A 21,726-nucleotide genomic window follows, 5' to 3' on the forward strand; every position below is an offset into this window, starting at 1 on the left:
CACACGTTCACCCGGAGGAAACCGGTAGAGCAAGAAGACGGCTCTGAGGGATGGGGAGGCCACAGGAGCAACCCTGTCCTGGCCTGAGGCAAGGGCAGTGGACAGAGCTGGGCGGAGGCTGGGCTGGCTCTGGGGGACTGGTCACCATGTCCCGTGATGGTGTGTCAGGGTGTGGACAGCAGGGGGCGCACAAAACCCATTGCTGACGTGTCTATGGGTGATCAGAGCCGGGACCAGCCACCTGCCCTGCCTGGTGCCCTCTGCTCAGGGCACAGCTGTGACCTCCCCACCCCCTGGGACCACACAGCCCTGGCCCCGCCCCCGCCCACCGCTGACACCCTCAGGCACAGGGGCCTGACCAGGGCCCAGGGGGGGCAGAAAGCCAGGCCATTTGCATGGAGGAGCCTCCCCTCTCAGGGTATGAAGAGGGGAAGGACAGACCTGGGGAAGCTGCTGCAGCTGCGGGCACAGAAGGCAGCACTCGGGACAGTCCCGCCATGGCCTGGGCCCCGCTCCTGCTCTCCCTCCTGGCTCACTGCACAGGTGAGCTGACTCGGGCCAGGGAAGGGCCCTGGGAAGACCGTGGGGCCCTGCTCTGTCCTCTTGTCTCCAGACCCAGAGTCACCATGTGTGTGTCTCCCCCTTCCAGGGTCCTGGGCCCAGTCTGCGCTGACGCAGCCGCCCTCGGTGTCTGGAGCCCCAGGGCAGAGCATCACCATCTCCTGCAGCAACATCAAGGGTAGCTATGCGCACTGGTACCAGCAGCTCCCAGGAACGGCCCCCAAACTCCTCATCTATTATAACAGCGATAGAGCCTCGGGGGTCCCTGCCCGGTTCTCTGGCTCCAAGTCTGGCAGCTCGGCCTCCCTGACCATCGCGGGGCTCCAGGCTGAGGACGAGGCTGACTATTACTGCCAGTCCTATGACAGCAGTCTTGATGCTCCACAGTGCTGCAGGCCTACGGGGAAGTGCAACAAGAACCCCGTCCTCACCCACAGGAGGGTGAACGCCGGCAGCTGCTGCTCAGGCCCAGCCTGTGGCTTCTGGTGCTGCTGCTGCCATAATGCAATAAATGGCAGCAGGTCCAGCCCTTATATAACGAACAGCCACAAGACAGAACCGATTACAGGAAACAACTCTTTGCAGACATGAAACACTGAACAACAATCAGAACAGGACTATGTGACCTCATAGAAGGGAACACATATATGCACACACACACACACACACATGCACAGATGGGCCCAGCAGTGGGTGTGTGCTCTTTCTGTTGGCACTTTGTGGACTGGAAGATCACTCCCTGCACTACTGAAGACTTGGAAGGGGCGTGTGCCCCCTCCGAGAGGGAAGCATTCCCTACACAGGAGAGGAAGCTCTGCAGGGATCACGCTCTCTCATCAGGGGACATGGGGACATTCAGGTGACCCTACTTTGAATGGCTGTCATGGATGGTTCAAACATGGGAATTTTCTCCAGGATGCAAAGTGGACGGTAAGGATGAGAGGAGAAGCCCTACGGGATTGTGATGGTCAAGTTCGGGCTCCACTGTCTGCAGGACGAGATGTTGGGCATCTCGCTGACCACTCAGAGGCGGCCGGGGCGTCCTAGAGAGTCCAGGGCTAGTGTGTGCGCGGCATGAGCAGGCGCTGCGTCACATCAAACCCCTGCATCCTCCCTCTGTTGTGACCACACAGAAAGGCCAGATCTCACAGGTGTCCATGAACCCATGAATCCTTGGGAAGTTTCTCTGAACAATTGCAAAAATATGGAGATGTGGCTGGGCCATCCATGCCGTGGATGTTTTTGATTATCTCCCATAACACGGTAAAGTTGAGAGCCTTGCTTAAATCCCCTTATCTATGGGTAAGATGAAACTATCCTTTATCAGAGTTTTTGCATTAAATGATCATAAGAAATAGATCTCCAGACTCCCTAGTGAGTCCCATTTCCCCAGTTACCCTGACTAAAGACAACCTGGAACTCAAATGCCACAGAGTCTCCAAAGATGCTGAAACCTGCCCCAATGCAAGGAGGATATTCCATCTTTCCTCTCAGATATCCTTTCATCGTTTTGGAAAGATTAAATGTTTAGGGAACTTAGGAGCACGATATACAAACACACTTTGGAAGGTATAGCCAATGAGAGAACCAGAGGTTGACAGTATGGATCATGATCTTGCGCCATGCTTAGTGTCGCTCTCAGTCCATTCTCCGTGGGGAAACGTGCACATGGTGGGCAGAGATGCATCTGCGGGGGTTCCTGGTAAATTCCACACAATGAAATAAACGTCCCCACTGGGAAGAGGCACAGGCTGGGCAGGAGGAGCAGAAGTGCTGAAAGGGAAGGGGACACTGCCGGCCGAGGTCAGTGACATATTTCCATGGGGACCTGCACGGGCTTGTGTCCAGGCCCAGGGGCAGAGGCTGGGGACCAGGGCTGGGGAAGAACTGAGGGGCCAGGCCCAGAGACAGTGGAATGAGACACTGAATGTTTTACGCTTTGTTCTCGGGGAAAGAGCCTGGGGTGTTTGGGAACAGAGTGGCGCTGTCTTCAGACGCGGGTGAAGCGTCCTCCGCTGTGTAAGAGGGAATGAGGTGAGGACACCTGGCGAACACGTCGCACCGGGGCCGAGCGGCCAGGAGAGCGGTGGCGGCCCTGCACTCAGCACGGGCAGTCGGGGAGGCCGGCCTGAGGGCGTGGAGAGGGTGGGCTCGGCGCCCACGTCCTGCGCGGCCGAGGGGCGTCCGCTGTCAGGGCTCCGCGTGCCCAGGGCGGCGCTGCGTCTGTGCTCACTGCGCGTCCCCACAGGAGCCTGAGCTCCACGCACAGGGCTGTCCCCTCCTGCTGGTTCCCGCTCCTCCCCTCTGTGCACCGAGCTCAGAGCTCGGCTCGGCGCCCGGGACACTCTCACCGTCCGTGGAGTGACCAGGTGCCGTCCCCTCAGCGCCACCCCCAGGAAGAGCCTCAGGTCTGAGGCAAACATGCTGACTTGTCGCCGTGGACATCTCAGTTCAGAGTTCTGAGTTCATACAAAGAAGTTGGTAATGGCAGCGCTGCCCTCGGGGTCTAGAGAGCAGGAGAGGAACGCGGGCGTGAGCCCTGGGGAAGTGACCGGGAGCCGGGCGGGTCCCCCGGGCTCCTGCAGAGACAGCGGAGAAGGACTGGACGGGCGGCAGGGCCAGAGCGCAGCTCCACGGGAGCGGCGGGAGGAGGAGCAGATTCTGGGCACCGGAGACGACAGACAGGAGCTCAGTCGCTGCAGAGCGAGGGTGGCAGCGTGGGTGGGTGTCACCGACACTCCATGGAACTTAGAAATTGTAAGGCAGTCACTTGTCAGCAAAGCGTTGTACTTCATGCTGGAAATTCACTGTGTGAATCGCGGATATCTCAGATTCACCTGTTCAACTGAAGCCCCTCAAACATCCTCTTGAGAACACACGCGAGGACAGTAGGATGGCGTGTGGGCTCAGTGTCCACAGAGCAGAGACTCGGCGCGGGAGAGGGGACGTGGGGCTGACGACACGGGATCTGAGGGCGCAGCGCCAGCCGCACGTTGCTCCAGTGCGACGTGGCAGGTGTGAGCCCACAGGTGCAACCTCAGGGCGCTCCGTGCCTCCTCCACGGTGACAATTAGGGCAGCGATGGCAATAGTGAACAATCAGGAGAGTAAGACACAAATCCAGTCATGTGAGAGTGGTTGGAAAACATTTCCATTATCACTAATGGCCAAGAAACAGTAGAAACACATGTATGTATTACATAATACACCAGGAAGCGATATTACATTTGTAACATCTTAGATGAGGGGCTGACAACCTAAGTTGTCATTTATATACATGTTTGCTCCTCTCATAGTCCAAGATTCCTTCTGGGAGTGAGAAACGACAGTGATATCACGCAGAATATCAGCATTAGGATCGCAGTTTGTAAGATGCAGACTGTGCCTGTGTCAATACAGACAGTGACTGGGAGCTGCAGAGACCAGCTGGGCTCTCAGGTCTCTGGGCCATGGGGAGGTGTGTGCCTGTGACCAGCAGGGGGCGCTGGGGGACTGCCCTGTGGTCCCTACACAGCTGCTCAGGGAGGACCAGTCACTCCAAGGAGCCTGGGCTTCAGAGCTGGGCCTTGTGCTCCCTAATAGGGACTCAGCAGCTGTGTCCTCTCTGGCCTGGCACAGTCCCCTGAGCAGGGCCCTTTGTATGGTCCTAGCAGCTGCTTCCTCCCAGGGCTCCCCCAAGGGGCAAAGCAAATCCCCCCTCCTCAGTGTGCAGTGAGAGCTGAGCTCAGCCCAGGGCTCAGGGAGGGGCTGGGCAGTCCCTGGATGGAAACATGTTTGCATGAGCAGCCCCTCCTCTGCAGAGGGTGGGGACAAAAGGAGGCCTGGGCAGCCCAGCCCCACTGTGGGGACCAGGGGCTGTGTACATCATGGCCTGGGCTCCTGTCCTGCTCTTGCTCCTCTCTCACTGCACAGGTAGGGACAGGCCTTGGAAACCGAGTCTCAGTATCCTGTGTCAGCCCCTTTGTCTAAGACCCATGAAGAACTCCACCCTGGTTTCTACTCCAGCACACACAAGAGTCTGTGTTTGCAGGTTCCCTGTCCCAGCCTGTGCTGACCCAGCCGCCCTCCCTCTCTGCATCTCCTGGAGCATCAGCCAGACTCACCTGCACCCTGAGCAGTGGCTTCAGTGTTGGCAGCTATGCTATAGCCTGGCACCAGCAGAAGCCAGGGAGCCCGCCCCGGTACCTGCTGACCTACCACACAGACTCAGATAAGCACCAGGGCTCCGGGGTCCCCAGCTGCTTCTCTGGCTCCAAAGACGCCTCGGCCAACGCAGGGATTCTGCACGTCTCTGGGCTGCAGCTGAGGACGAGGCTGACTGTCACTGTCTGATCGAACTCAGCAGCGAATCTCACGGTTACCCGTTCAGATGGGGAAGTGGGGCAAAACTGGCTGTTATTGTTACTTTTGTTAAAATGTATATACACTACTATTATTTATAAAGTCAGAATTTTTCCCAGGTTTTTTACCAAATAGTTATGAAGACTCAAAACAATCAAAGAAAAGCCAAAACTATTGTTCCAACCAACACGATTACATCACGGACAATTTGAGAGGAATTTCTTCTGCCAGATTATACCTGTATGTAAAATTCATTCATATCCAGAGGGCAGGTTACAGTAAGGAATTTTGTCAATTTAGGGACTGAGCAGCCCTGCTATCCTCCCCCCAGGGCCTACCTCCCTGCTCTGAAAATACAATTTGGCCCAAAGGAGGTCCCTCCTCTCCTTCCAGCACCCAGGGCAGCGACAGTACCAGGGCTGGCCTTGCCCCTCACACTCTGGGCCATTAATGTGATGCTTCCTAAGGACAGGGTTCTCTTGGATGGGGCTGGGGTGACAGAGTAAAAAGCAACTACAACAGTGATGGATGGATTGTAAACATTTTGTCAGCCATCAGTTTATAAAGTCAAATGGAGGGGCTGTGAGAATATTATTCCTCAATTCTTATGCCCACTCTAGATAGAAGTTGTGCATGTCTGCTAAGCTTGTATAACTTTGCATCTTTTTTAATCCCAAATTACACCCCCCTAGCTGTTATCATAAGCTGATGCAGTTTGTTACATATTGAAAATTTAGATTCAAATATGTCACGTCAAAGAGAGAAACGTAGTTTATTTCCATAATAATATAAGTTATGCATTTAATTAATCAGCGTGGAAATGTTTTGCAGCACAATGAATATATTACTGATTTTGTGTTTAAGAGATAAAGGAGCTTGAAATAGCAGGGTTTTGTTCATATCAAATTCATCTCTCACTTTGTTGTCGAACATATAAAAGGGATAATGGTCCCTCTGCACACAAATCCATGACATTTACAAGATATATGTTTCTCTTTAGCACTTTTTTTTATTCCTTCATATTATGGGAGTACAAATATTGTTAGGGTTACATATCTTGCCCCTGCCCCCCTCCCCCACCCCGCTATGCCAAAGCTTCTAGCGTGTCCAGCCTCCAGGTGGTGCGCACCTCACCCACCGTGTAAGTACACACCCTTCCCCTCCTCCCCCCTTCCCCCTGCCCACTTCCGACTACAGATTTTTTTTCAGACATTTTGGTTACAATGTATATCTTTATCTCTCCCTAAAAATGGATAGAGGTAATCCCTTCCCCCCACAATGCTCACCACTTCCTTAAGATGTGGATCTCCCTCCCCAAGTCCCTGTTGAACACTACCATTTTTTTTTGAGCACCATAGTTTTAGTCAATCAGTACCAATTTGATGGCAAGTAGATGTGTAGCCCCTTTTCCAGGTCTTGTGTCGTCTTGCTTTGTATTACGGGCTTAAGCTTAATCCAGGATAACATAAACAGTGCTAGACAGTGCTCACTGTCCTTTCTTAGGATTGAGTAATATTCCATTGTGAGCATATACCACATTTTAGTTATCCACTCATGAATTGACAGGCACTTGGGTAGTTTCCATGACAGTGCAATAGTGAATTGTGCTGCCATAAACATTCGGGTGCAGATGTCTTTATAATAGACTGACTTATGTTCTTTGGGGCAGATGCCCAACAATGTTATTGCTGGGTCGAATGGTATTTCTATTTCTAGCTGTCTGAGGTATCTCCAAATTCTTTTCCACAAAGGTTGCACTAATCTGCAGTCCCACCAACAGTGTAAGAGTGTTCCTGTCTCTCTACATCCTTGCCAGCATTTGTTGTTTTGGGATTTTTGATACAGGCCATTCTTACTGGGGTTAGGTGGTATCTCATTGCGGTTTTGATTTGTATTTCTCTAATGATTAGAGATGTTGAACATTTTTTTATATGTTTGCAGGCCATTATTCTGTCTTCTTTGGAGAAGTTTCTGTTCATTTCCATTGCCCATTTCTTGATGGGGTTGTTTGATTTTTTTCTTGTTTATTCTTTTAAGTTCTAGGTAGATTCTTGTTATTAGACCTTTATCAAAAATGTAGAGAGTGAATATTTTCTCCCACTCTGTGGGTTGTCTATTTGCTCTGATGATCGTTTCCTTGGCAGTGCAGAAACTTTTTAATTTGATCAGATCCCATTTGTTTATTTTTGATGCGGCGGTGATTGCCTTGGGGGGTCTTCCTCATGAATTCTTTACCTAGACCAATATCTGATAGGGTTTTCCAAACCTCTTCATCTAGGATTCTTAAAGTTTCATGCCTTAGGTTTAGATCTGTTATCTATCTTGAGTGAATTTTTGTGAGAGATGAGAGGTTGGGATCCTGATTCGCTCTTCTGCATGTTGCTAATCAGTTTTCCCAGCACCATTTATTAAAGAGAGAATCTTTTCCCCGTTGTATATTTTTGTCTGCTTTATCAAAGATTAGGTTACCATATACAGATGGTTTCATCTCTGGAATTTCAGTTCTATTCCAGATATTGATGATTCTGTTCTTGTGCCAATACCAGGCAGATTTTACTATTATTGCTTTATAGTACAGTTTGGAGTCAGGAAGACTGATGCCTCGCAGTTTGTTCTTTTTACTTAAGATTGCTTTGGCTATACATGGTTTTCTCTGGTTCCATACAAAGCAAAGAATTATTTTTTCTAGATCTGTTAAGAATGCTGGTAGTATTTTGATGGGGATTGCATTGATTCTATAGATCACCTTAGGTAATATTGACATTTTTACAATATTGATTCTACCAATCCATGAACATGGTAGATTTTTCCATCTGTTTAAATCATCTGCAATTTCTTTTTTTAGTGTTTTGTAGTTCTCCTTGTATAGATCTTTCATATCTCTCGTTAAGTACCTAGGTATTTAATTTTCTTTGGGGCTCTAGTAAAGGGGTTTGCATTTTTGATTTGAGTTTCTGCTTGATGGTTCTTGGCATATATGAATGCTTCTCATTTGTGTGTATTGATTTTATGTCCTGAAATTTACCAAATTCATTTATCAAATCTAGGAGTCTCTTGGAAGAGTCAATGGGGCTTTCAAGATATAATATCATATCATCAGTGAAGAGTGAGAGTTTGATCACATCTTTTCCGACTTGGATGTCCTTAATACCCCTTTCTTGCCTGATTGCTATAGCTAGGACTTCAAGCACTATGTTGAATAGGAAGGGAGAGAGTGGGCATCCTTGTCTGGTTCCGGTTCGAAGAGAGAATGATTTCAGTTTTTCCGCATTTAGGATGATATTAGCAGTTGGTTTTTCATAAATGGATTTGATAAATTTAAGGTAAGGGCCATCTATGTCTATTTTCTTAAGAGTTTTTATCATAAAAGTATGTTGGACTTTGTCAAATGCTTTTTCTGCATTTATTGACAGAATCATATGGTCTTTGTTCTTGCTTTTATTTATAAAGTGGATTGCGTTTATAGACTTGCGTATGTTGAACCAGCCTTGCATCCCAGGAATATATCCCACCTGGTCATGGTGAATTATTTCTTTGATGTGCTGTTGAATTCTATTTGATAAAATTTTATTTAGGATTTTTGCATCCATATTCATGAGGGATATTGGTCTGTAATTTTCTTTTTTTGTTGCCTCCTTTCCTGGCTTTGGTATCGATGTGCTATTGACTTTGTAGAATGAGTTAGGCAGAATACCATCTTTCTCAATGGTGTGGAATAGTTTCTGTAGTATAGGTATGAGCTCGTCTTTGAATGTTTGGTAGAACTCTGAAGTGTAGCCATCTGGCCCAGGACTTTTCCGTTTGGGGAGGTTTTTAATTACTGCTTCAATTTCTGAGCATGTGATTGGTCTGTTCGAGAACTCTGTTACCTCCTGGGTGAATTTAGGGAGGTTGTATGAGTCCAGGAATCTGTCCATTCCGTCTTCATTCTGTAGTTTTTGGGTATATAGATTTCTATAGTAGTCAAACATAATGTTTTGTATGTCTGTGGAGTCTGTTATGATCTCCCCATTTTCATTTCTTATTGAGTTTATTGGAGTTCTTTCCCTTTGAGTTCTTGTCAGCCTAGCCAGAGGGCCATCAATTTTGTTGATCTTTTCGAAAAACCAGCTTCTGGTTTTGTTGATCTTCCATATAATTCTCTGGTTTTCCATTTCATTTAGTTGAGCTTTGATCTTAGATATCTCTTTTCTTCTGCTTGGATTGAAATTGTTTTGCTCTTCTTTTTCCAATTCCTTGAGTATATTCATTAGGTTGTCAGTGTCTACTCTTTCTGTTTTTTGGATGTGAGCATTTATTGCTATTAGTTTTCCTCTCAGATATGCTTTTGCTGTAACCCACAGGTTTTGGTAAGATGTGGCTCCATTGTAGATTTGTTCGAATAAGTTCTTGATTTCCCTCTGAATTTCTTCCTTGACCCAATAGTTATTCAACAGTAGATTGTTTAGTTTCCAAGACTTAGTGATGTAGTGTGTATTTCTGTTAGAATTGAACTCTAATTTTATACCACTATGGTCAGAGAAGACACATGGTATTATTTCTATTTTCTTGACTTTTTTGAGATCTGCTTTGCCACCTAGTATGTGATCAATTTTGGAGAAGGATCCGTGGGCTGCTGAGAAGAATGTAAATTCAGCTTTATTTGGGTGGAATGTTCTGTATGGATCTGTCAGATCTTTTTGGTCAATAGCTTTGTTTAGATCCCTTATTTTTTTACTTAATTTCTGTTTGGAGGATCTATCCAGTTCATTTACTGGTGTGTTGAAGTCCCCTGCTATTATGGTAGTGTTGTTTAAAGTGGTATTTAGCTCAGACAAGGTTTGCTTTATGTAATTGGGTGCTCCTGCATTGAGTGCATAAATATTGAGAATTGTTAGATCTTCTTGTTGGATTTTCCCTTTCATCATTATGGAGTGGCCATCTTTATCCTTTTTTACTCTTGCTAATTTGAATCTAATGTTGTCTGCAAATAATATAGCTACCCCTGCTTTCTTTTGACTTCCATTTGCCTGGATGATAGTTTTCCATCCCTTGATCTTCAGCTGGGTGGCATGGTTATGGTTTAGATGTGTTTCCTGTATACAGCAAATACTAGGTTTGTGAAATTTTATCCACTCTGCCAGTCTATGTCTCTTCAGAGGACAGTTTAAACCATTTACGTTTATTGAGAGGATTGAAATTGGGGTAAGATTTCCATACATATTGATGGGCAAAGTCCTGTTGCTTTGTCTTAGATCTTGAGCCATCATGAAGTTCGAGGTCTAGACTTTAAATCTTCGAGGGTTTTATTTGGAGGAGTGTCTATTGCCCTGTTCACCGTGGAAGGCAGGTCTGAGAATTTCCTGTAGGGCTGGGCTGGTCTTTGCATATTCCTTCAGCAATTGCTTGTCTGAGAAGGATTTTATTTCACCCTCATAGATGAAACTTAATTTTGCTGGACAAAGAATTCTAGGTTGGGCTTTGTTCTGTTTTAGAAGATTAAGGATAGGCACCCATTCCCTCCTGACTTGTAAGGTTTCAGGTCAGAAGTCTGCGGTTATTCTGATAGGTTTTCCTTTATAGGTTATTTGTTGTTTTCACCTTGCTGTATGGAGGATTGCTTCTTTCACATTTACTTTGGTCAGCTTGGTAACCATATGACGAGGTGATTGCCTATTCACATTGTGTCTCCCAGGAGTTCTGTGTGCTTCTTGTATTTGGATATCCAGATTTCTAGCTAGGCCAGGCATATTTTCCTCTATTATGCCGTAAAATAAGTTTTCCAATCCTTGTGAGTGTTCCTCTTCCCCTTCTGGAATCCCAATCAGCCTAAGATTTAACTTTTTTACATAATCCCACACTTCCTGTAAGCTTTGGTCTTGTTTCTTGTTTCTGTGTACCCTTTCTTCCTCTGATTTGTTTAGCATATAAGCATAATCTTCAAGCTCTGAGATTCTTTCCTCAGGATAATCTATCCTGTTTTTGAGGCTTCCACTGTATTATGGAGTTCCTTGAATGTTTCCTTCACTGCCAGAATTTCTGCTTGGTTTCTCTGAATAACTTCAATATCTTTGGAGAATTTTTCATTCATTTCCTGGATTGTTCTTGTGGTTTCTCTATGTTGGGATTCTATTTTCTCTTCAATACCGTTGAGCTTTCTAACAATCCATATCTGGAATTTGTCCTCTGTTAGTTTAATCATATCATGTAAGTTGGTGTCAGTTGGTGGGGAATGAGTATTTTCTTTTGGAGGATACTTTTCTCTCTGATCCTTCATGATTCCTGATGTCTTTCGCTGGTTCTTCCTCATCTGGATACTTTTTTGAGGACCAGAGGTGTTGGAACTCGATTATAGGCTGTGTTCTTGAGATCCAAAGGATTGCTCCTTGGAAGAGCTAGGGAGTATGTGTTCTGGTCCTGTATCTTCTGAGAGGAATTTGAGTCTGTTGGATTATCTTTGACCTGATGTCTTCACCTTCTGTCTACAGAGATTAGTGGGTTTGGGTCCCTTGCTTAGACACCCAAAGGATCGTTCACTCTAGTGAGATGGACACCAGTTTCTACCACTAGGTTGAAATGGGAGCAGTGTGTTAAGCACTGAGTTTACTCTTTCTTTTGATCTCTGTGGTTTGTGGGAAGAAGCCAGTTATCAATGTATCCCAAGATCTTTGTATTGCACTCTAAGCCTCTAAATAGGATATACAGATATCTCAGTGTTAAGCGAGTGACTTGCCACTCCCAACGGTTCCTCAAGTCCTCAGGAATAGCAGCCTCCTTCACTACTTCTCCTTGTTACGATAGGCTCTGCTCTCTGGACACAGAACGTAAACAGCTAAATGCAGCAAGAAACCTCCCTGGATCTGGCTTACGAGATTGCTGCCAAACAAAAACGGCGCCCTGGCCTTTCCTCCCTTTTAAATTCAGCTTCCAAGTCCACCTGCTGGGTTAGGGCAGAGGATGAGACTGAGCTCAGTACCAGGGCAGGCCTCCGCCGTGTTTCCAATCTACAGGGTGGTGGTGGCACGCTTTGGCAGTGCTGCTGCCGTGTGTCCCTTGTTCAGCAGAAGGCTGGGTTGGGTTTGGCAGGCTGGCTTCAATCGATCACTGCACTCCCTAATTCCCCTGCTTTCAGGGACCCAGTGGTTTATGTGTGGGGAACTGCCCTCTGTCTACCCAGCGCCAGTCACAGCTTCAACGGTAACCAAAGGCCAAGCCTCCTTTAAGGTAGAGTCCCCACTTTCTGGACCTGAAAGTGTCCTGAGGTAGAACACCAAATTCGGCACTCCTTTCTGGGGTGTAGAGAGGCGGCCACTTAGCTCAGCACCTGCAGGTTCAGCTCCTGCGCCTGTTTCAGCGGAGCGCTGCGAACTCCAAGAGCTGGCCTCTCCGGACTCAGGAACAGTTCGGCTGGTCTAGGGCAGTGGGGGTGCCCGAGACAGGCGACAGGCGTCCCGCGGCTCTCCCCTGTCTGCAAGCAGCGGGGCGGGGGCAGGGCTGGGAAGGAGCCTCAGAGCTTGGACTTTTTCCCCACCGACTGCCGCCCCAGCAGAGCTGCAGACTCAGAGGGCTGCCCGCTCCGGAAGCCGGAACTGTTCGGCTGCTCTAGGGCAGTGGGGGTGCCCGAGATGGGCGTCCCGCGCGGCTCTCCCAGTCTCCAAGCCGCAGGGCGGGGCGGCGGGCTTGGGACGGGGCGCTGGGTTCAGACCCTTCCTGCACTCCCCAGTGCTTCAGCAGGGCGCTGCGGAAAGTTCCATACGCTGCCTGCTCCAGGCTCCCCTCCACACGCTCGCCTCCCACCACCTTCAGGCGATTCTCTGCCTGTGTGGAGTGGGGTCGGTGGGGATGGGATCTTCTCCCTGTGTAGGGGGGAGGGGTGCCTCCTCCGGCCAGCCCGTGGGGTGGCAGACGTGCGAACGTGCTCCCTCCCCACAGCTTCTCCGACTCCCCAGGTTTAGTGGAAGTATTTCAGTTCACCTTTGAATATTGTCCACGATTTCTGTATCCCGGGATCTCTTTGCAGTCTTGCGGAGCTAATCCAGAATAGGTGTAGATGACTTGCGTGTGGTTGTCTGTCCTCTTCAGCGCTCACCCCTGGAGTAGAGGGTGTGGAAGCCTTCAAACCCATTCACATCCTCACGACCCATCGGCTCTGCTGCTTTTCACCACTCGCTCACTTGCATGTTGGACACGCCACCAAGTGACCAGCAACTCTGGAGATGGACACGCCACCATTGATCAGCAACTCTGGAGATGGACATGCCACCACTGATCAGCAACTCTGGAGATGGACATGCCACCATGGATCAGCAACTCTGGAGATGGACACGCCACCATGGATCAGCAACTCTGGAGATGGACACGCCACCATGGATCAGCAACTCTGGAGATGGACATGCCACCACTGATCAGCAACTCTGGAGATGGACACACCACCATGGATCAGCAACTCTGGAGATGGACACGCCACCACTGATCAGCAACTCTGGAGATGGACACGCCACCAATTGATCAGCAACTCTGGAGATGGACACGCCACCAATTGATCAGCAACTCTGGAGATGGACACACCACCATGGATCAGCAACTCTGGAGATGGACACGCCACCATGGATCAGCAACTCTGGAGATGGACACGCCACCACTGATCAGCAACTCTGGAGATGGACACGCCACCAATTGATCAGCAACTCTGGAGATGGACACGCCACCAATTGATCAGCAACTCTGGAGATGGACACACCACCATGGATCAGCAACTCTGGAGATGGACACGCCACCATGGATCAGCAACTCTGGAGATGAACATGCCACCATTGATCAGCAACTCTGGAGAAGCGCTCTGGCTCCCTCCCACGGCCACGGAGGAAGCCCCGCCACTTGGGCACCCGCTCCCACGCCTTCCTTCTCTTTACCACTTAACCAGGTGGTGCACGTGATTGCCATTGAGTTTTAAGTTGTTGTTTCAACTAAAAAGCATAGACAAAATAAAACGTTTGTGTTATTTTATGTTTTTAATAAAATCACCATGGTTGTTGGCATCTAGATGAACAAGAGACTTTTCAAATAAACATTTCTTGGTTCATGGCTGTCAGAATGGATGGTCACTGTAGACGTGACAGTCATTGCTGTACTCCTTGAAATGATCCTTTCTTCAAGGCAAGGAGGGTTGGAGAGTTGTCTTGTCTTGACATGCTTTTGATAAACAGTACATTCTTACTGAAGCGGATATCATATTCATTTCCAAACTGGAAGGGATAACTCATCTCTTCAAAGACTCACCCCTTATAATATGCTTTGTCTGCCTTTATGACATGTCCACTTTCTCAGTCACAGAAAATGTAAGCCTTAGAGTTGGATTTGATCCTCTCTTTGAAATGTATGGCAAATTTAGCTGGCCAGCAGCGCTGGAGAATGAAATGCTCTGCATCGAACAGATCTTGCTCTTGCCCTGTGCAGCTGTCCTGTTCCATCAGACATACACTGTCCCTCCTCAGGTGACTTCTGACCTAAGTCCGATTTCTATTCTGTGACAGTTGTCTGAACAGAAGCCTGGTACTTTTTTCTCTCTCTCTCTCCCTTCCTTTTTATTAAATATGTACCTATCTAGATAGATATAGATTTAGACATGAATACCCCCAAACATCTAGAGGATAAAGTGCGTGGCCCTCGGGTGCTAACCACGCCCCATCCTCTGTCCTGGGCCACCCAGCCACAGACGCCGCCCTGCACAGATCCCTACGACCTCCTCCGTGTCTCCCTAAACATGCATATATTTTTCCCCTGAGCCACTCAGTTTGTGATAGTTTGTCACAGTGGAAAAAGAAAATGTCTAGATATAAGTGAAAGAGGATTGCTGCTGTAAAATATACCTAAAAGTATGGAAGTAGTTTTGGAATTTGGTAAGAGGTAGAGGCTGGAAGAATGTTGAGAAACCTGGTAGAAAAGCCTGGATTGTCAGAACTGCTGCTAGTAGAAATGTGGACGCTAAAGGCTCTGCGGGGGCTCAGCAGGCAGTGAGGAGCCTGGCAGAGGACAGCTGCATGGTGACAGGGGGCACCCAGTGCTGCATAAACAGACCGATGGTGGAAACGCAGCTGCTAAAGGCGCTCCTGGTCCACTGGAGAGAGCTCAGGGGAATTAAGGGCACAGCTTTGGAGACTGGCAGAGAGGGGATCATTTCACATAGTGGGAGGAAGCCACGTTTCAGAAATATCAGAAGAAAAACAAACTGTCAGGCCCGGGCAGTGGCTCACGCCTGTAATGCTAGCACTCTGGGAGGCCGAGGCGGGAGGATTGCTAGAGGTCAGGAGTTCGAAACCAGCCTGAGCAAGAGCGAGACCCCGTCTCTACTATAAATAGAAAGAAATTAATTGGCCAACTAATATATATAGAAAAAATTAGCCGGGCATGGTGGCGCATGGCTGTAGTCCCAGCTACTCGGGAGGCTGAGGCAGCAGGATCGCTTGAGCCCAGGAGATTGAGGTTGCTGTGAGCTAGGCTGACGCCACGGCACTCACTCTAGCCTGGGCAACAAAGCGAGACTCTGTCTCAAAAATAAATAAATAAATAAACTGTCAGGATCAAAGGAAAATATAAAAAGGACGAGAGGGTGCGGCTGCAGGGGGCGCTCTGCTGGCACAGGGTCCAAGATCCGGAACCTGCGGAGATGGGGACGCCCAGCCTCCCGGCCCGCCCTGCGACCTGCCACGCCGGGATCCTGCCGCTGCAGCCAGAGCAAGGACGCTGGGGACTGGCCATGCGGGCAGGGGACCCAGCCTCCGGCCAGAAGTGCTCCGCTCGTGCTGGGCGGCCTGGGAGTGACAGCCAGCTGCACCCAAAGTCCCAGCCACACCCTCCATGGCAAGAAGAACAAACCCAAACGCTCACATGTCACCTGAGAAGCACAAAGTCTCTCTCCAAGTCCCCTTTGCCTTTTCCTGTCCCTGCTGTTGCGATTTCTGTCCCAGAGCTCCGCAGGGCTCCCCACACTGGAGAGAAATGCCAGCGCTTGGCCAAGGAAGACAGAGGGAAACACAGGGCACGGCTGCCCCAGGGCTCTGAGACGGCCCAAGGCAAGAGTCAAGCGACAATTATCTCACACCTCTAAGTCAGTCTCCAAAATAAAACTTAAATCAAATTAACAACTGACCATGGGGCAGACAATTGAAAAATTAATGATGAAAAGATGAGAATGGTAAGATTTAAGAAATGTTTCTTTTCAGTGTCATGAAAATGTGTTAATTGCAGTGACTTGGTTATAAAGACCCTCCTTATAGGAAGAAACCACAAATTCGGACGAGGGCCTTGAACTGGAACAGCAGGCGATGGGGTCCGAATGGACAAGAGCCAGAGAGGTGCGTGTGACTCCTTCTAAAAGACAATTTATGTGCTGAACTGACATATACATCGGACACGTCTCCACTGGGCCCCCAGTAAACCCTAAAGATTGAAAAGGAAAGTGAGTTCTAGTGGATATGCCACCAACTACCTTCATGCCCCGTTGGTCTTCCCTTGTCTGTTTTTACTCATACTATCTTTTTAGTAAAAATGCAATGTAACCAAGCTACAGAAATATGAACAAAAATAAAATATCAGGAACAAAATAAAATACAAAAATATTAATATGAGAATGGTAAGATTTAAGGGATATTTATTTTCAGTGTAATACAGATGAGTTCATCTCAGTGATCTGGTTATCAAGGCCCTAATGTGAAAGAAACCTCAAGTTTGGATGGCGGAACTGAAAAGGATAAAAAGCTTCTCACACTTCCTTACCCCTCCTCCCGCTCTTCACAGGTCCCGTTTCTACCAGGACATCTGTGGGTTAAACCGCAGTCACTCTGGGAACTTCGTCTCCCTGCCCAGAGTGGGCGGCCAGAGGCCCCAGGGGTGGGGGATGTCCTCCCACTATCACGTCAGGTGGTGACTGTGGGGGGACACCACCCAAGAAGTGCCGGACAACCACAGGGCAGGGATGGGGCTCCTGCTTTCCCCCGCTCGCCAGAGCCAAGGACAGGGACCGTCCTGGGGTGGGCACAGCCCCGTGTTTGTTGAATAATAGCTGAAGGGCTCTTGGTGCCTTGGGCAGGCTCCAGGATTGACTGAGCAAGTGGCTGCATCCCACTGTGGGACACCAAAGGGACAAAGCTTTGTGCAGATCACCTGGGACACGGAAAGTAGAGCCCAAGTTTCCAGGACACCCAGGAGGCCTTGTCCCAGTCCTGAGGGAGGGTCAGGGTCTGGCCACTAGGGGGAGACAAACTGTGCCCTAGGAGGACTGACTCCCACTCTGAGCCCCGCCCTTGGCAAACACCAGCCTTGGTGGGAGCGGATTTGCATGGAGCGCCATGCCCTGCCCAGGCCCGTGCTAAGGGGATAAGAGGCTTGGGGGCCCAGGCTCAGCGGAGGGCCTGAAGAACCCCGCACCGCAGTGTCCCCATCGTGGCCTGGGCTCCTCTGCTCCTCGCCCTCCTCGCCCTCCTCACAGGTCAGGGTGGGACAGGGACAGCCACCTCCCAGCCCCCAGCCCCCCACCCCTGCCCTTTCTCCTCCAACACCCCACCGCTGCTCCCCAGCTGGAGCCCTAATGGGGATCTGTGTTTCCAGGGTCCCTGTCCCAGCCCGTGCTGACCCAGCCGCCCTCTGCATCTGCCTCCCGGGGAGCCTCGGCCAAGCTCACCTGCACCCTGAGCAGCGGCTACAGTGGTTATTCTGTAGACTGGTACCAGCAGAGCCCAGGGAAGGGCCCCCGGTTCGTGATGCAAGCGGGCAGCAGTGGTATTGTGGGATCCAAGGGGGATGGGATCCCTGAGCGCTTCTCAGTCTCAGGTTCAGGCCTGGATCGGTACCTGACCATTCAGAACATCCAGGAAGAGGACGAGGCTGACTACCACTGTGGGGCAAACCATGGCAGTGGGAGCAGCTTCGTGCAATCCACAGTGACACAGGCAGGGGGGAAGTGAGACAGAAACCTCCACTTGATCTGCCCTGTCCCCACCTGTCTCTATTGGCCTGACTCACGGTTCAGAGGGGGGTGTCCTAACCCTGCCTTGAGAGCTTTCATCTTCCTATGTATTTGGGGATTCTAATTCCCAGCCAGTTGTTCCCCTGTGGGCACATAACTCCTCAGGAGTTTGGGGAACATTTATAAGTTGTACATGGACATCGAGGTTGTTGCTACTTGCCCAGCCCCTGATGGAATTTTAGTTTCCAGGTTGTAGAGCTATCCGCAGGTGCGGTCATAGCACGATTACCATCCCCAACTCCTGCTACCTTTGTCTGTATTCAACGTTTGTGACCTGCCCACACAGTGATGGGCACTGAAGATCTCCCTGGGGACACAAGGCCTTCACCCTGACCCATAGTCACGTGTGCACACGTGATCCACCTGGACTTCACCCAGCTCCCATCACCTCCACGTGCACGGAGCTCTCGTGATGCATGTGCCTGGCCGTGTTAGAGGCAGAGAGAGAAAAAGAGCTGGCACACACAGGAGGATGGGAGAATCTGAACCTGCTCTGCGCCTGAGGCTTTGGGAGAGACCCCTACTGCTCTCCACAGCGTGGATCGGTTCACTTGCACGGAGAAAGCTCGGGTGAGAATCACTCTGCACTGCTTTTCTGATGCTAAGTATCTCAATTGAGGTAAATTTCACAGGTTAAGGGCACACCCCTATACATGACTGCTCCTGCTGCAGACACCAGCTACAGCAAGTGCCGGGTTTCCAGGCATTAAGCCTCAGGACCCCTGAAGACACTGAAGATGGCCCGTGACCAGCAGAGAGCGCTGTGGACCATCCAGGCTCACAGCTGCCTGGGCCCGCCTGCGGAGCTGCCCCCTGTGCTCACTGCTGGCGCTCTGAGGCCTGGCGCTGTCGGGCCTGACGGAGGCTCCTGGGCAGGGTCCTGTGCATGCTCCCTACAGCTGCTCGCTCCACAACCCTCCTGGGCTCACGCGCAGAGCAGGCCCCTGCGTCAGCCTCCTCTGTCCTCAGGTCCTCTCTCAGGCTCCTGAATCAGTGGCCAGGTGGGATCTGAGGGATCCCAGAAGGGTGGGAGTGAGGTGGCATGAGCAGCCCCTTCTTTGCCTGGGGGCACCAGGAGGGTAAGAGAAGCCTGGGCAGCCCAGCCTCACTGTGGGGCCTCGAGGAGGGCCTGTGCCCACCATGGCCTGGGCTCCTCTCATACCCGAGTCTTGCTCTAGCTGTATGGAGACAAGGAACAGATCTCCCTTTCTTACTAGTCCCCCAATGCAAACAGAATCACTTCCTCCCCAGAAGCACAAGTAGCCCTCAAGGTTGCTGGGTGCGATGAGGAAGACAGCAGAAGTCCCATGTGTGTGGCCCACTTACTGCCCCCGACATGCCCCTGCCCCTGGCCCCTTTATTGGTCATTCCCTGAACTCCGAAACTTGAGGGAGGTTGACCTTCTCTCCCTCTAGATCTTGCACACTCGAGGAGCTCCGAACTTCCGGTGCGGGGCGGCCGCTCCGTGTTAAGGGCGTGGCCCTCAGACCCATCCTGGGTCCGCTTCCTCCAAGTTAGGCTGAGGAGTTCTCATGTTTTCCCTCTATTGCATTGGCTGATGTGATGTTGCACAAATACATTTTTCACAGATGTGAACATTATAAACCCTTTTCCCATGAAGCTCTAACAAATACACTTGTGCGGGACCCAAAGCAGGTAAACTACGTGGCCTTGAGGGCGTTTTCCTGTGGCAGAAGAGGCGCTCCTGTAAGGAAGGGGAGTTCGGCTTATAGTCATGTTCTTTTTATATAAATCCTCATACTTAAAAAATTACATACGAACTAACTAAACTGGAAATATTTTAAATATATCACAGTCAAAAAATGAGGAACTTCTGGACTAGCATTCAAGGGCAAATGAGGACACAGAGAAAAAAACAGCAGAAGACGATTTTCCCTGACGGCATTATATGATTTTGGCAAAGGCAGACACCAGACACTGTGCCTGTGCCAAGGGGGCTGGGAACCCTAACAGGTGACACTCGCAACAACAGCACAATGATTCAACCTGTACAAGTCACCCCTGTGTAATTATTACCAGGTGAAAAACACCTGGGAACTTGAAGCCTTGAACTTCAAGATGAGGCCCCACTGGGCTAGGACGGTGGACCAGTATGTCTCACGTCTTTATGAGACGAGGAGACACAGGGAGAATGCCCTGTGCGGATGTGGGCAGAGACTGAGCTTATGCGGAGACGAGCCAAGGGACACCAAACACTGCTGGCAAACCACCCTCGCCAGGAAAAGGCAAGAAAGGATCCCCCTAGAGGTTTCAGAGGGAACATGGCCCTGCCCTGTGCATTTTGGACTACTAGCCTCCAGAACTATAAAATAGTAAATTTCTGTTGTTTTAAGCCACCCAGTGGGTGATACATTGTTATGGCAGCCCTAGGAAACTATTGCACCAAGCAATCAAAATAACTACATTTCTGAAATTGGATATATTTCTTTCACCTTGGTCCTCAGCTTTCCATAATTATTATCAGATTTGTGTTCATATTTCTACATTTATACACTGTTATTCTGGTGCTATTTAAGGTTAATAAAGAAATTATCCTTGCTGTGAGCTAGGCTGATGCCACAGCACTCTAGTCTGGACAACAAGAGTGAGACTCTGTCTCAAAAAAAAAAAAAAAAAAGAAAAAAAGAAAAGAAATTATCCTGTCTTAAAACCTGTTTAAAGATACAATGAGTGCTTACTATTAAAACTACTAATACAAAATTACAGCTTTTAGCTAATTCTAATTGTTCGCTGGTGTCAAAATATAAACATGGAAACATGTGAAGATCACCTCGTTATGAGTAAAACACTTCCGGTCATTTCTGTGCACTTTGTGAGCCCAGGGGAGATGGCTGCCATGTTCACCAGGGAGCCTTGAGGACAAGACGCCTGGCACCCCATGCTCGAGTGCACAACAGGGGAAAGAGGGTGCTAGTTTGCTGGCAGGAAGCAGAACAGAGTGAGGCCTGTGAAACAGCTCAGAACCAAACCCCACAGTGCCTGATGCCCGTGCTACAACAGTGCCCCTCACACTTTAATGTACACGCAAATCACTTGGGGATCCTCTAAAATGTGGATTCAGAATCAATAGGGCTGGAGTGAGGCCTAAGCCAACGCATTTGGAAAAGGTCCCTTCCCCCAAAAATCAACATAATTGCTCTATTATCACCTCCTTTATAAGAATCCTGTAAAATATGAAGGGAAGCCATTTGCAGCCAGAAGCCAAAAATCTTTCTCAGAGAAAAGTGAAGACCTCTGAATGAAGAAGAATCCCCCCAGCCCTGGGGGCAGAGGACCAGAGAGGACAGCTGAGGAGCCTGGAGAGGCTCCCCTTCCTTCAGAAAATAAAACAGGAATGGAAGGAAACACACCCCAACCTCCCTTGACCTGAGCCCACCTGCCCAGTGTCCCCACTGGCTTCTCCTGCAGGCCCTTCCACAGTGTGGACCGTCCTCACCCTCCCCTTCCCGTCTCTGAGTCACGACCTCCCTTCTCAACCCTCGGGCCTCTCTCCTTCCTTCCCCTTCCTTCTCTCCTGTGAGCTCCTCAGTAACTCACCAAGGTCTTTATAACAGAAAACACATGGCCATACTTTTAGATCTTTCCTGGAAGTTGTCACTCATATCCTCCTTCTTTCCTCACCCTCTCTAGTCCCTCACTTCAGAAGAGGCCCCGAGTCCCCAACTTGTCTTTTTCAACCGCTCTTGTACCTTCTCCTCCTCCCCAGGTTTCTCCTCACTCACCAGAGAATCCAGTGAGCCACCCAAGCACATCAATTTATCCTCCCCGACATGCACCACTCTGCTCCCTAGGTGCTGATCT

General features: G+C 49.6%; 2 protein-coding genes and 1 pseudogene across 2 annotated transcripts in view; all 3 read left to right on the top strand.

Annotated features, from left to right (window-relative positions):
- Positions 1 to 21,726, top strand: part of LOC105882024 (immunoglobulin lambda-1 light chain-like) — a 273,592-nt gene that overhangs the window by 88,444 nt on the left and 163,422 nt on the right. The gene's annotated exons all lie outside the window — the stretch shown is intronic.
- Positions 1 to 21,726, top strand: part of LOC105879363 (immunoglobulin lambda-1 light chain-like) — a 215,853-nt gene that overhangs the window by 13,745 nt on the left and 180,382 nt on the right. The gene's annotated exons all lie outside the window — the stretch shown is intronic.
- The window catches only part of LOC105862512 (immunoglobulin lambda-1 light chain-like), a 190,389-nt pseudogene continuing 169,068 nt past the window's right edge, over positions 406 to 21,726 (top strand).

The sequence above is a fragment of the Microcebus murinus genome, chromosome 22 (assembly GCF_040939455.1).
Source record: "Microcebus murinus isolate Inina chromosome 22, M.murinus_Inina_mat1.0, whole genome shotgun sequence".
In the NCBI taxonomy this organism is placed as follows: domain Eukaryota; kingdom Metazoa; phylum Chordata; class Mammalia; order Primates; family Cheirogaleidae; genus Microcebus; species Microcebus murinus.